The sequence below is a fragment of the Camarhynchus parvulus genome, chromosome 3, assembly GCF_901933205.1.
Source record: "Camarhynchus parvulus chromosome 3, STF_HiC, whole genome shotgun sequence".
In the NCBI taxonomy this organism is placed as follows: Eukaryota; Metazoa; Chordata; class Aves; order Passeriformes; family Thraupidae; genus Camarhynchus; species Camarhynchus parvulus.
This window is the reverse complement of record NC_044573.1, coordinates 104376314-104388581: the sequence shown is the minus strand read 5'-3', so window position 1 is coordinate 104388581 and position 12268 is coordinate 104376314. Positions and strand designations below refer to the sequence as shown.

The following is a 12268-nucleotide window of genomic DNA, read 5'->3' as shown; positions in this document are numbered from 1 at the left end:
GTATCACAGCAATGCACTTTCCTAGCAAGTTTTAAGCAGCAAAAACAAATACTCCTGACATGATCTACAGATCAGCCTTTGGTCCCTTCAGCTTCCTTTGGGGTTGGGGAAGCTGTGCAAGATTTTTGGAGGAAAATGATGATGCTTTATACTTTTCCTGCTGTACTGCCCCAAAAGTTTCTAATGAGAATGTGAAGAGATGTTTCCATTACAATCTATTCATTCCTTCTCAGTGCATGCAAGGCTCTTGCTATCATGCCTGCACTCCGTAGGCAGGAATGCCTCTTGCTTTCCAGAGAGTGTCGGCGCCCTGGCTACTTTAGCGATGGATGCTCACCCAAAGAACGCTGATTTTGTTCAGAAATAAATGACAGGGCTGCCGATAAGCCGAAAGGGGGACTGTCTGCGCCGTACGGTGGGGGCCGGGCAGGGGCAGGAGGAGACCTTACGGAAGTAGAGACTGCTGTCCACCCACAACTCTAGCGAAGTTAGAGCCCGGTTCTCACCTCCGCTCCCCCATGAGAGCGGGGGGCACATCCTCAGTGCAGCCCGTTCGGCCTCCCTGAGCCCGGCTCGGGAGCACCGCTCCGGCTGCGGGAGGGAGCTCCGGGCCACCGGGAGAGCACCGGGCGAGGGGCATCGGGGGGCTGCGCTGCCCTGGCCTCTTGCTCCCTCTTCCCCAGCTCCACTTTCAGCGTGGGGACAGCGGCGGCTCTGACGATGCGGAGCAGCGATGGAAGGAAGACAGGAAGCCGACAGGTCTGCTTTCGCCACAGTAAGGGACAGACCCGGGCGGCAACAGCGCTCGGGTCGGCCAGCTCAGCGCCCGCCTTTGCCCTGAGACAGCTGGCCGAGAGCCATCGTGGTGTGCAGCCCTCGGCACGACGCGGCCACGGTGCATCCCCCGCCACCCCCGGCCCCCCCGCAGCCCCTCGCTGGCATGCAACCCCTCCGGCCGTGGCGGCCAGCCGGAGACCCCGGGACATCCTCCTACCTTGAGTTGCGGGAGGGGAATCGGGGAGGGAGAGGAAGGCGGAGGCGGGGGAGGAAGGGCGGTGGCAGGACGCCGGGGACAGCCCGGGCTGCGGTGCAGCCGGCGTCCGGGCACCACTGACGGCGGCGGCAAGCGGGGAGGGAGGGAAGGAGGGAGCGAGGGAGGGAGAGAGCGAGAAGGAGGGAGGGAGAGAGGGAGGGAAGAAGGGAGGGATGGAGGGAAGGGATGAAGGAGGGAGGTCCGCCTCCCTTCGGGAGCGCTGCACAGCGCCCTTTAAAGGAGCAGAAACCCGCTTTCTCTACGGCCGCCGCTGCCGGCTCCGCGCACGGCCAAGTCTCGCCCGTGCCCGCCGGCCGGCGCTGGGCGCAGCGCTTTCCCCCCGCGCCGTCGCCCGAAGAGCCCGAGCTCGCCGGGCAGCGAGTATTCGCGGCGTTAACAGTCCGAGCCCCCAACTGGGGTCCCCGAACCCGTTTTGTGAACGCGGAGAAAGTGGGAGTTGGATCCTGCCGCCTGTGAAACAGCTTCAGAGACCCCTGCCCGTCCCCATTCTTCCCACTGAATCTCCTATCTCAGACTGCGGGGTGCTAGGAAAAGCTTCGGCTGCTTCTCGACTTGTTGTCATGCTGAAACCCGCTTGTCCCCACTCCTTCCTTGAACTAGAGGGTACTAAGCTCGGACACTGCCCCGGGCTGGAAGAGGATCCAGGGAGTGGGTGACCACATCTGCCCCAACCGCCCCCCTCCACCCGCCCCCGACTCGCTCCTAAGCTACAACGCTGCGGGAGGGGGGCTCTGGTAGAAGGACCAAGGCCTCCCTGGTGAATTGGGGGTGGGAAATGTGTCGTCCGCCCCGCCTTGCGGGAGCGCCAATGATTTCCTCCCTCGCCCAGCCGCACTCGCCCCCGCAGCGCCACAGGCGTCTCTTCGCCTCTTGTGAGCTTCTCTCGATTTTGTTTCGTGACTCGGACATGCCTTGAAGAGCTGCAGGATTTCCCCTGCACCTCCCCCTCCACAGTGCAGCCTTCTCGAGGTCTGACCTCCAGGCAGATGTGATGAGCAATTTGACAGGAAAATCCCTGTCTCCTCGCCTTTCCCTCACGGAAAATTGCCGTTCCCGGATCCGCCGGGGGAGCGCAACCCGTACCCCACAAAGGACGCTCAGGCGTTGCCCCGCTTCATCTGCCCAAGCGACAAACCGGCTATCAGAGGCGGGAGGGTAGGGCTCAAAAAGCACTGAAGAGATGGGGTTGGAGCGGGTGGGGGTGGGTGACTGAAAAGCTCCTATAATTAAGTAAACAGCAGAGTTGTTGTGCGAAGTAAATAAATAGTCAATGATCCCATTGTGGAGCCGAGCGCAGGCGGCACAGATTGCGACGGGCTCGCAGCGATTGGGCTCCGGCCGCTGTGACTTGCAGCTTAATCGGTCCCACAGCACATCCCTTAATTACTTGCAGCACACTTCCATGGCCGACAAAAAACTCATTAGTCAGTTCATTTGCCTGAAGCGGTAATGGAGATAACTCTTGTTAAAAGCAAACGCAGTGCTAAAGCAAAGCGCTTCATGCCACCCAGGGCGGTGAAGGGAGCTGGGCAGGAGGTTGCTTCTCCAGGACTCCAGGACTAAGCGGGTCGCGGGTGGAAAACTGAGCGGAAGAACGTCGTGGAAAGCAGAGTTCTGTGCGATCCTGCAGGAGGGAAAGGAGTGGCGGGGATCGCCACAGGAGTAACCAAGTCATCTCCACGATCTCCGGGGTAGGCAAGGCAGGTTAACGCTGCAAGACCAGCCGCAGGGTGGGAAGTATATGAGGTCGGATGAGCAAATGCTTGTGCAAACCATGATTCGGTGATTTCATCCCTTTTTGTTTTATCACTGACTGCTTTTGCATTGCTACTTACTATCCAGAGTTTTCTGACCAGAGAACAAACAGAGAACAAGTCAAACATAAAAAATACATGAGTCAAAACTGTCACTCTAGGATGACAGAAAGGAAGGCAGAGGAAGAAAAGGGGTATGGTTCTGACATTGTAGATGGATTGTGTAATACCCTCATGTATTCACTTCAACTCAACTACATTGATGTAGAGCCTTTTCCCTTGTTGCCTGGGTTACATTTCTGTCCAGACATTAAACTCTCAATGCTTTCCTCAGCCAACAAAAGTTTACCAAGAATTAGGTCCTCTCTGACAAGAAAGAGCCACCAGTGCTATTGTCATTACTTATTGTTATCTATTGTGCAGGGTATTTAGGGACTTTGCATATGTCTCATTAGTACTCAAATGAGGAATATTGGAGCAGGAATGTTGGACGAACAAGCCTAAGATCACACTGCAAGTCAGGGACACAATGGGAAGACAGTTTGTGACTGTAATTTCTCAAGTGTTGGCTATTGCAAAACTCCTTCATTTCAATATTGACAGAATTTCTCATGTTTCTTCCCAGTTACCCCGAAGGAACTTTGACTTTTTCAGCATTGACCACTAGAAAGAAACAGGAAAGTACAGACTCAGTTTGTCAGTATCCAAAATGAGTTGTACCAGAGAATTTGCCACATAAGGTCCTGGACTCTAGCAAGGAAAAACAAAGCAAAACAACACAAAAACAACAACAAACAACCAAAACAAATCCAAACAAAAAAGACAATAAACAAACAAACAAAATCTCACAACCTCCCCAAGCCAGTCCCCAAACTTCTTTACTTGCTTGCTTGTTTTGTTGTTGGCTATTTTAATTGCAATTTATAAATTTATCAAATAAGAATATACATGTCAGCTTTGCACCATCCATTTAAAACAATTTTTATAAAAGCCAATAAGAATTTACCTCATTAAAAGTAAACACATCTGCAAAGATCTTTGTGAGAATGGTTGTTGAGTTTGTTTGGTTTTCTCAGCATTATTTTTAAACATTTTAAATGAAATAATCTGGGTTTATTATATTCCCATTAGGTGCATTTACACCTCACAGTTAGGAGTAATGTAAATTTGTAGCCTAATTCCCTTAAGACTTCCAAAATGAAATTACCAAAGGATGACAGATTCATCCTTTCCCCACAGAAATCTATCACTAGTACCCAGTAAATCTGAATATTTAATACTTTTTTCTTTCCTACTTTGTCTTTCCATTTAGGTCAGCTATGATAACACATACATTGACCAAATTTAAGATCTTTCAAAAGAGTTTCCATCAAATATTTTTTATAATGCCAGATCTACAAAGACCCCCAACCAACAAAAACAACAATATTTTAGGGATTCTGGATACTGTGGCTTAACAGCCCTAAACAGATTCTGTCCAATTTAATGACCCAAATCTGAGTACTGACATTTGTTCAAAATGTGTGGTTCACAGCTTGTGCCCTGCCACAGAAAACACTGAAGAAAACCTTTGGGATTTCAGATTGCAGACAACTGAGTTTTTTGTTCTTTCTGCCAACTATTGTTTTAATTTTTTTTTATCCTCTCGCAGTTGTGAACAATACTGTGTGGCCTTTCAGGAAATCTGTCCCCTACAGCTATGACATAGAGATTTTTGGTACATCTCATGGGCAAAGAAAGAATTATCCTCCCAAATGTTGCCTTTTCACAGCTTTTATAATGACCTTGTATATTCATATTCTTGGTGAAGCTGGCATGTATCAAGCTGGCATGTATCAAGCTGGCATGTATCAAGCCATGTCCCTTCGAAGAGAAGAATGAGTCAAAGCAGGATGGAATAAAAACAAAAAATCTGTCTAAAAGAAACAAATCCCTTTTCTTGTATTATCCACTTGAGGGAGACAGTGAGCCATAGGTTATATCCATGTCAGTTTGAAGGATCACATAAAAAATTGATGAGGAATATGTACCTCATCAGTAACCTGTGTTATTCATGTGTTATTGCTAATTTTAAAAGTATCAACCTGTGTGACATAGCAGGCATGATGTTTCTCATAGTGCATCGATCTGTACATCAGACAGTTCTCTTTTCTTCTTGCCTAGCAATATGGAATCATCCAATGATTTTTGCTGATAGGAACATCCAGACTCTTTCACGATGATATTCCATAACTCTAGAATTAATATCTTGCATTCAGACTACCTTACCTTATTCAAGACTTACATTTGACTCACTTTATGATTTAAGAGACATACTAAAGTGTATTACATTACTAAGAGGGCTAAAATAGACACTTCCAGAAGCCATAAAAGAATAAAGCTTAACCTGTGTCTGAATGCCTTTGGACATACATACATGGCTAGGAAGTTTTATTTTATTTGGTGCCAGTCATGATGCATTGTACAATATTCTCCTACAGATATTTAGCCCTCCTGGGAAGACTTTCATGGCTTAGCTGTTGTTATTGTTAGAAAATATTCTGATGTTTGTCTCAAACAGCCTTATGGCAATTGATAATCATCACTCTTACCTGTAGACAACATAAAGACAAGTTTTTACTCCTCTCTCTAAAAGTATCTTCTGAACAACTGAATAAATATCATGCAGGAAGCTAAATGTCACTCCTTTCTTAAAGAAGGCCAAGAAGGAGGACACAGGGAGCTCCAGACTAGTCAGCTTCATCTCAGTTCCTGCAAAAGTGAAAGAGCACCTAATCCTGAAAACCATTTACAGGCAAATGTAGGATAGGAGGAGTCAGCATAGATTCACCTAGGGAAAGCCAAGTTTGACCAAATTGATAAACTTCTAAAATTAGGTGACCAGTTTGGTGGATGAGGGGAGAGCACTGGATATTGCCTACTGCACTGTTTCCTGTAAGATTCTCATAAAGAACTTGATGTATGGGCCAGATGAGCAGATGGTGAGGTGGGTGGAAAACTGACTCAGGACCAGGCCCAGAGGATGATGGTCAGTAGCAAGAAGTCTAGTGGGAGGCCAGTAAATAGCAATGTACACCAGGGGTCATTATTCTGTCCCTATAATTCCACATCTTCATTAATGATGTGGATGATGGAGCAGAGTGCACCTTCATCCAGTTTGCCAATGACACCAAACTGGGAAGAACAGCTGATACACCAGAGGATCGTGCTGCCATCCAGGAGGATGCTGACAGACTGGAGGAGTGGCCTGACAGGAATCACATGAAGCTCAACAAAGGCACGTGCAGGGTCTTGCACCTGAGAATGAACAATCCTCATTTTGCAGTTGATTAGCTGCAACACTGCTTGGCAGAAAAGCCCGGGTGTTCTGGTGGGTAAGAAATGGTGGACACACAGTTAAACTTGAGCTAACAATGTACCATTGTGGAACAGGCTGATGGTATCCTGGGCTGGATTAAGAGAAGCGTTGCTAGCATGTTGAGGGAGGCAATTCTTACCCTCCAGTTAGCATAATGTGTCCAGTTCTGGGCTCCCGAGTACAAGAGACACATGGACAAACTGGAAAACATCCAGTAAAAGGAGATGATGAAGGAACTGAAGGATCTGCCACATGAAAAAGGGCTGAGAAATCTGGAACTGGTTAGCCTGGAGAAGAGATGTCACAAGGAGGAACTTATAAATGTATGTAAACATCTGAAGGGAGGGTGCAAAGGAGGTGGATCTAAGCTCTATTCAGTGGTGCTCAGAGACAAAATCCACCAACTGACACACAGGATGTTCACTTTGAACATCAGCAAACACTTTTTTAACATGGGCAGAAGCAAACACCAGCACAGGTAGTCCAGTGAGTGAATTGAGTCTCCCACCTGGAAGGTATCCACCTCTCTAGACATGGTCCCAGGCAAAGAGCTGTAGGTGGCTTTGCTTGATTAGGGAGAGGGTTAGACTAGAAGACCTTCAGAGGTCCCTTCCAGTCTCAACCATTCTTTTTGATTTTCTTGTATCTGCCCCAGTCCACTCTATTGTGGATGATTTCTAAGTATCTCAAAACTTCTTTTGCCAGTGCTTCTAATTGGTCAATATCACTGCATTACAGGGAGCAGAACTGTAAATAGTACAGCAAATACTACAACAAAAGTAGTGGGTGGAAAGAAAGACTACTGTTACTGTTTTCAGGTTCCCATCTTGTTCAGAAATCCCAATATTATCTCCTTTGTAATAGCATGGTATTGTAGTTTCATATTTGCTGTGTCACAATAATATCTATGTCCTTTTCTGCTGCCCCTGATTAGCTGCTTCCTCATTTGCACTTGCTGAACTACTCATTTACTCCCAAGTGTAGAAAATTGTGCTTGTATAATATCATTCTTATTTTTTTCCAGAACACTACTTCAATTTATTGAGACACATTCTAAATTCTGGGCCTAACCAGAAACATTTCTTCAGTTACTCCAATATAGCCTTCATCAAACATTTAAATGAGGCACCCAAGTCATTAATATTTGCAATAGCAAATATACAATAGCAGCACAGCAGATCATAAAGAATTCTAGAGAAGCCTTTTTTTTTTTTCTTCTTTCCTTGAGGTTCAACAGCATACCAATAAAACTGTTTTGCACCAACTTCTACATTCCATTTTGCTTATGCAAGTGTCATGTCTCGTTCAGGTTTATTCTTAGAAACTCTATAGTCTTGTTTATGAATACTAATATATTTTATCAAGTGTCTTATCCTTGTGCTTTGTTCTTTGAGCCCAATAGAATTTCCCCTCTCCCACTTAAAAAAATATATAAATAGGAATATGTAGTTATCAATTTAATATATTTATTTTGGTTTTTTTATTTTGTGTCTCTAGCTTTTTACAAATCCAGTGCTAATTTAGATGCATGGAAGAAAAATATTAATAGATGGACCAATAAAGCCCTCTGGCTATAAATTAATCTTTGAAAAAAAATAAAGGCGAAACCTAAGTGGAGCAAATTACATGACTGGGACCTAGTTTTGCATCTAAACTTAGAAGCAGTCATAATGGGTACAAAATTAAATAATTTAAGGAACCCCAACAAAACCGAAACAAAACAACACAAAAACATCACCAGTTAATTTTCACAAGTACAATACATAAACATCTATGAGAAAAATTCCTGGCTTATGTCCTAAACAAGAACTGTATACACCACCTCATAATAGAGCCTTAAACAGCCCTATGTTTGACAATAAAAATAAGACTTTAATTTAATCAATGGGGAGTGGAAGTCTCTCTAGTATGAGATAATGCCCAACACATAGGTAACCTTGAACTCTAAATATGGAAGAGGGAATTCTAATAATGGGAAGAAACTTAAATTTAACTTTGCAACCAAATTTTTACTCAAATAAGATTTAAACTTCAGCAATAAGATCAGAATGAAATGGATGATCATCATTGTGTTTTTTTCATGTCTCACTCAGCAGATATCACATAAACAATTAATATTAATCATGCATCAATGAGCTGCAACAGTTTTTGTACAGCTGTACTCTTACATTGCCAGTATATTGGCAATTATGCCCAAACTCTCCATACATGGGGAACTTTGTTGATCACATCTACAATATTAAAAGATAACTGATTCCCAAGTGTCTGAGTTACTTATTCATTGTGAATTTAGAGAAATAATTTTCAAGAGGAATATCATAGCAGGGGACTTAGGTACTAGGTTGTTCAAAATGCCTAATCTTAAAGTGATAATATAAATAGGATACATAGGTGATATTTTTGTGGTTAATATACAGCTGAGAAAGGACTTTGATCCTCAAATATGCAGGCATTTAAACCGAGTAATCTATTATATAGTTTGATGAATTATAATTAATCCTATTTCCTTTCCTGGGATTTAGAAATTGACACAAATCAACTGTCAAGATTCAGCTATATGGCACTCATAGCCCATATTAGTTGTGGTGATAGCCACTCAGTAGCTACACTGTCAGTACCAGCTACTCATTAGGACAACAGGCAAAGTGTGCTCCATTGACTTCAGACTCAGAACAGAAGAATTAAAGTGTACTAGTGTGTAGAAAATTACAATATCTGTGCAGCCTCTGAATCTCTTTGAGGTTTTGGAAAGTGAATTGCACCCAAAGCAAGCCTATGCTTCTAATCTACCTTGAAATTATTTTAGTTAGACTATGTAAAGTGTATTTGGTCCATTTCAGAGGAAGAAAGGAAAGGAAATTGCTTCACTATTCAAACCTAAGCAGTTTATCAGATATGGAAAGTAATTTCTAGTATGTGAAAATACCCCCTGGGGCACATTCCTCTACAATATGCATCTCAAGTAGATAGGAAGTCACATACCATGGCATTATATTGTAAAATAGAATAATGACCTACTTTAGCAATGATAACCATAAGTGAAGTAATGGGGCCAAAAATATGTAAAAATAAACACCTTTATTAAGTATTTCTAACTCTTTTTTTATAGAATCACAAAACTCTTTAGGCTCTAAAAGACTTCTAAGATCATCAAGTCCAACCATTAACCTAGAATGGCCATGCTCATGATTGACACATGCACCACATCCATATGCCTTTTGAACACTTTTAGGGGTGGCAATTCCACCACTTCAATGGGTAATCTGTTCCAATGCCTGGGCACCCTATCAGTGAAGAAATTTTTCTTAGTATCTAATCTCCCCTACTGCAACTTGAGGCCATTTCCTCTTGTCCTGTCATTTGTTACCTGGGAGAAGTAACTGACACCCACCTTACTACAACCTCCTGTTAGGTAAATTAGGTCTCCCCTTGAGCCTCCTTTTGCCCAGGCTAAACAACCCCAGCTCCCTCAGCCACTCCTCTTGAGACCTGTGTTCCAAAACCTTAACCAGCTCCACTGCCCTTCTCTAGACATGCTCTGGCACCTCAACATCCTTCTTGTAGTGAGGGCCCAAAACTGAACACAGGTTTCAAGAGGCAGCCACACCAGTGCCTAGTACAGGTGGCCAATCCATGCTACTCCTGCTGGCCACACTATACAGCCAGGATGCCATTGGCCTTCTTGGCCGTCTGGGCACACTGCTGGTTGTCAGTCATCTGACTGTCAACCAACACCTCCAGATTCTTTTCCTCTGGCTCACTTTCCAGCCAAGACTTTCTCTGCCCCAAGCCTGTACCCCTACATGGAGTTGCTGTGACAGAAATGTAGGATCTGGCACTTGTTGAATCTCATACAATTGGCCTTGGCCCATTGATCCAGCCTTCGTATCATCTATCAGATCAACACTTCCAACTTAATGTCATCTACAAACTTATTGAGGGTGCACTCGGTCATCTCATCCAGATCATTGATAAAGACATTAAGCAGGACTGGCACCAACACTGACCTCTGTGGAACATCACTTGTAACTGTCCCTCAGCTGGACTTAACTCCATTCACCACCACACTCTGAGCCAGCCATTAAGGCAGCTTTTACCCAATGAAGAGAGCACCATGAGCAGCCGGATTCTCCAGGAGAATGCTGTGGGAAACCATACCAAAATTCATGGCCTTTCCTGACCCTTAAGCCTGTCACTTTGTTGGAGAAGGAAACCAAGTTAGTCAAGCAGGATCTACCTTTCCTAAACCTATGCTTCCTGGCCCAGATCTCCTGGTTGTCCTGCATGTGTCTCATGATGGCCCTCAAGATGATCTGCTCCATGACCTTCCTTGGCACCAAGGTCAGATTGACAGGCCTGTATTTCCCTGAATCCTCCTTCTGACTGTTCTTGTATGTGGTCACCACATTCGCTAACTTGTAATCAACTGGGACATCCCTGGTCAGGCAGCACTTGGGGTAAATGATGTGTCTTGGTGAGCTCTTCCACAAGCTCCCTCAGTACCCTCGGGTGGATGCCATCCAGCTCCATAGATTTCTGCATGTCTGAGTGGCACAGCAGGTTGCTGACAATTTCATCCTGGTTTATGGCAGCTTCATTCTTCTTTTCATCAGTAACTTCGAGCCTAGGGGGCTGGGTACTCAGGTTGCTCTTTTAAGGACTGAGATTAAAAAAGACCTCAGTCTTTTCCTTGTACTTTGTCCTTCTGCATCTAGTAAAGGATAGAGATTCTCTTCAGCCCTCTTTCTGTTAATGATGTACTTGAAAAAAAGTACAAAGTTTTGTTATCTTTCACAGTAGCAGATGGATTAGGCTTTAGATGGGCTTTGGCCCTGCTAATTTTTCCCCTGCATAAACTCACAACATCCTTATAGTTCTCCTGAGTGACCTGCCCCTTTCTCCAAAGGTACTACACTTTTTTTTCTTTTTCTTTTTTTTTTTTTCTTGAGTACTATCCAAAGCTTGCTGTTCAGCTAGGCTGGTCTTCTTTTCCAAAAACTCATCTTCTGGCCCACGGGGATGCCTGTTCCTGTCTCTCTACGATTTCCTTCTTAAAGCATATTCAGTCTTCCTGTAGTGTTTTGTCCTTCAGAACAGCCTTCCAAGGAACTCTTACAACCAGTCTTCTAAAGGTGCCAAAGTCTGCCCTCCAGAGGTCAAGACAGCAGTTCTGATGATCCACCTGTTTACTTCTCAAAGAATCAAAAACTTCATATTTTTGATTGCTGTGCCCAAGACAACCTCTGTCACATCAGCCACCAGTCCTTCTCTCTTCACAAATAGTAGGTCCAGTGGGACACCTCCCATGGTTGGCTCACTTATCCAATACTTTCTACATTTTAATCTTTTTTTAAGAACCTTGTGTTCCTTGATTTCTTTGTTAACATTCATTTGCTGGGGAAAAAGTCAGCTTCTGGGAGAACAGCTTAAGCGTTGTAGTCAGAACAATTTGAATATTTAGTCAAATACCTTGTCAAATTAGAATCTGACTTAGAGAAGCTATTTCATGATGTGCAAGGACTCCCTTCTCTGGAGAGTGTCCTAGCACCTATATGCAAGCTAAGAAATGAAGGTCACATTTCAGAGATGAGAACTGCTTAATGGTCCAGGTTTGGACAGCCACAAAAATAATCTTTATAGTTTAATTACAAGATATGGTTGAAATACATTGTAAGGAAAATCTCCTCTAAGTTAAAGGGACAAAGGACTTCTTTCTCATTATTTGAAATTGCTGAAACTAGAATTTTGAAAGTCACTGACAGAAAAAAAAAGGTGGTTGGACATATTATTCTGAAAGAAAGTTCAGGACAAGCAGGAGAGGATGAAATCAGTGCTGTAAATAGCAGAACCCGGACCAGAAACTGAAAATTAGGAAGCATAAGAGAAACCAAGAAGCTGTTCCCGAATTGACAGTTTGATGGCTGGGAGGAAGGGAAGAACTTAAAAACAGTATTAGAAGGGAAATAAAATATTCTAAACTTATTGAAATTTCTTGAAAGCTACAACAAGATACTAAAAGTTGTTGGCATAGATGCCAAGAGTGAAAACTTTCTGAAGATGTTAAGAACCACAGAAGCTATCTTTGGATAATTTAGGGGAGTT

General features: G+C 44.1%; 1 protein-coding gene across 1 annotated transcript in view; it reads right to left on the bottom strand.

Moving 5' to 3' along the window:
- GRIK2 (glutamate ionotropic receptor kainate type subunit 2) overlaps positions 1-1129 on the bottom strand; it is a 353639-nt gene extending 352510 nt beyond the window's left edge. The window contains exon 1 of the mRNA XM_030944939.1: positions 995-1129. The gene's annotated coding sequence lies outside the window, so the exon portion shown is untranslated. The remainder of the gene's footprint in view (positions 1-994) is intronic.
- Positions 1130-12268: the final 11139 nt, after the last annotated feature.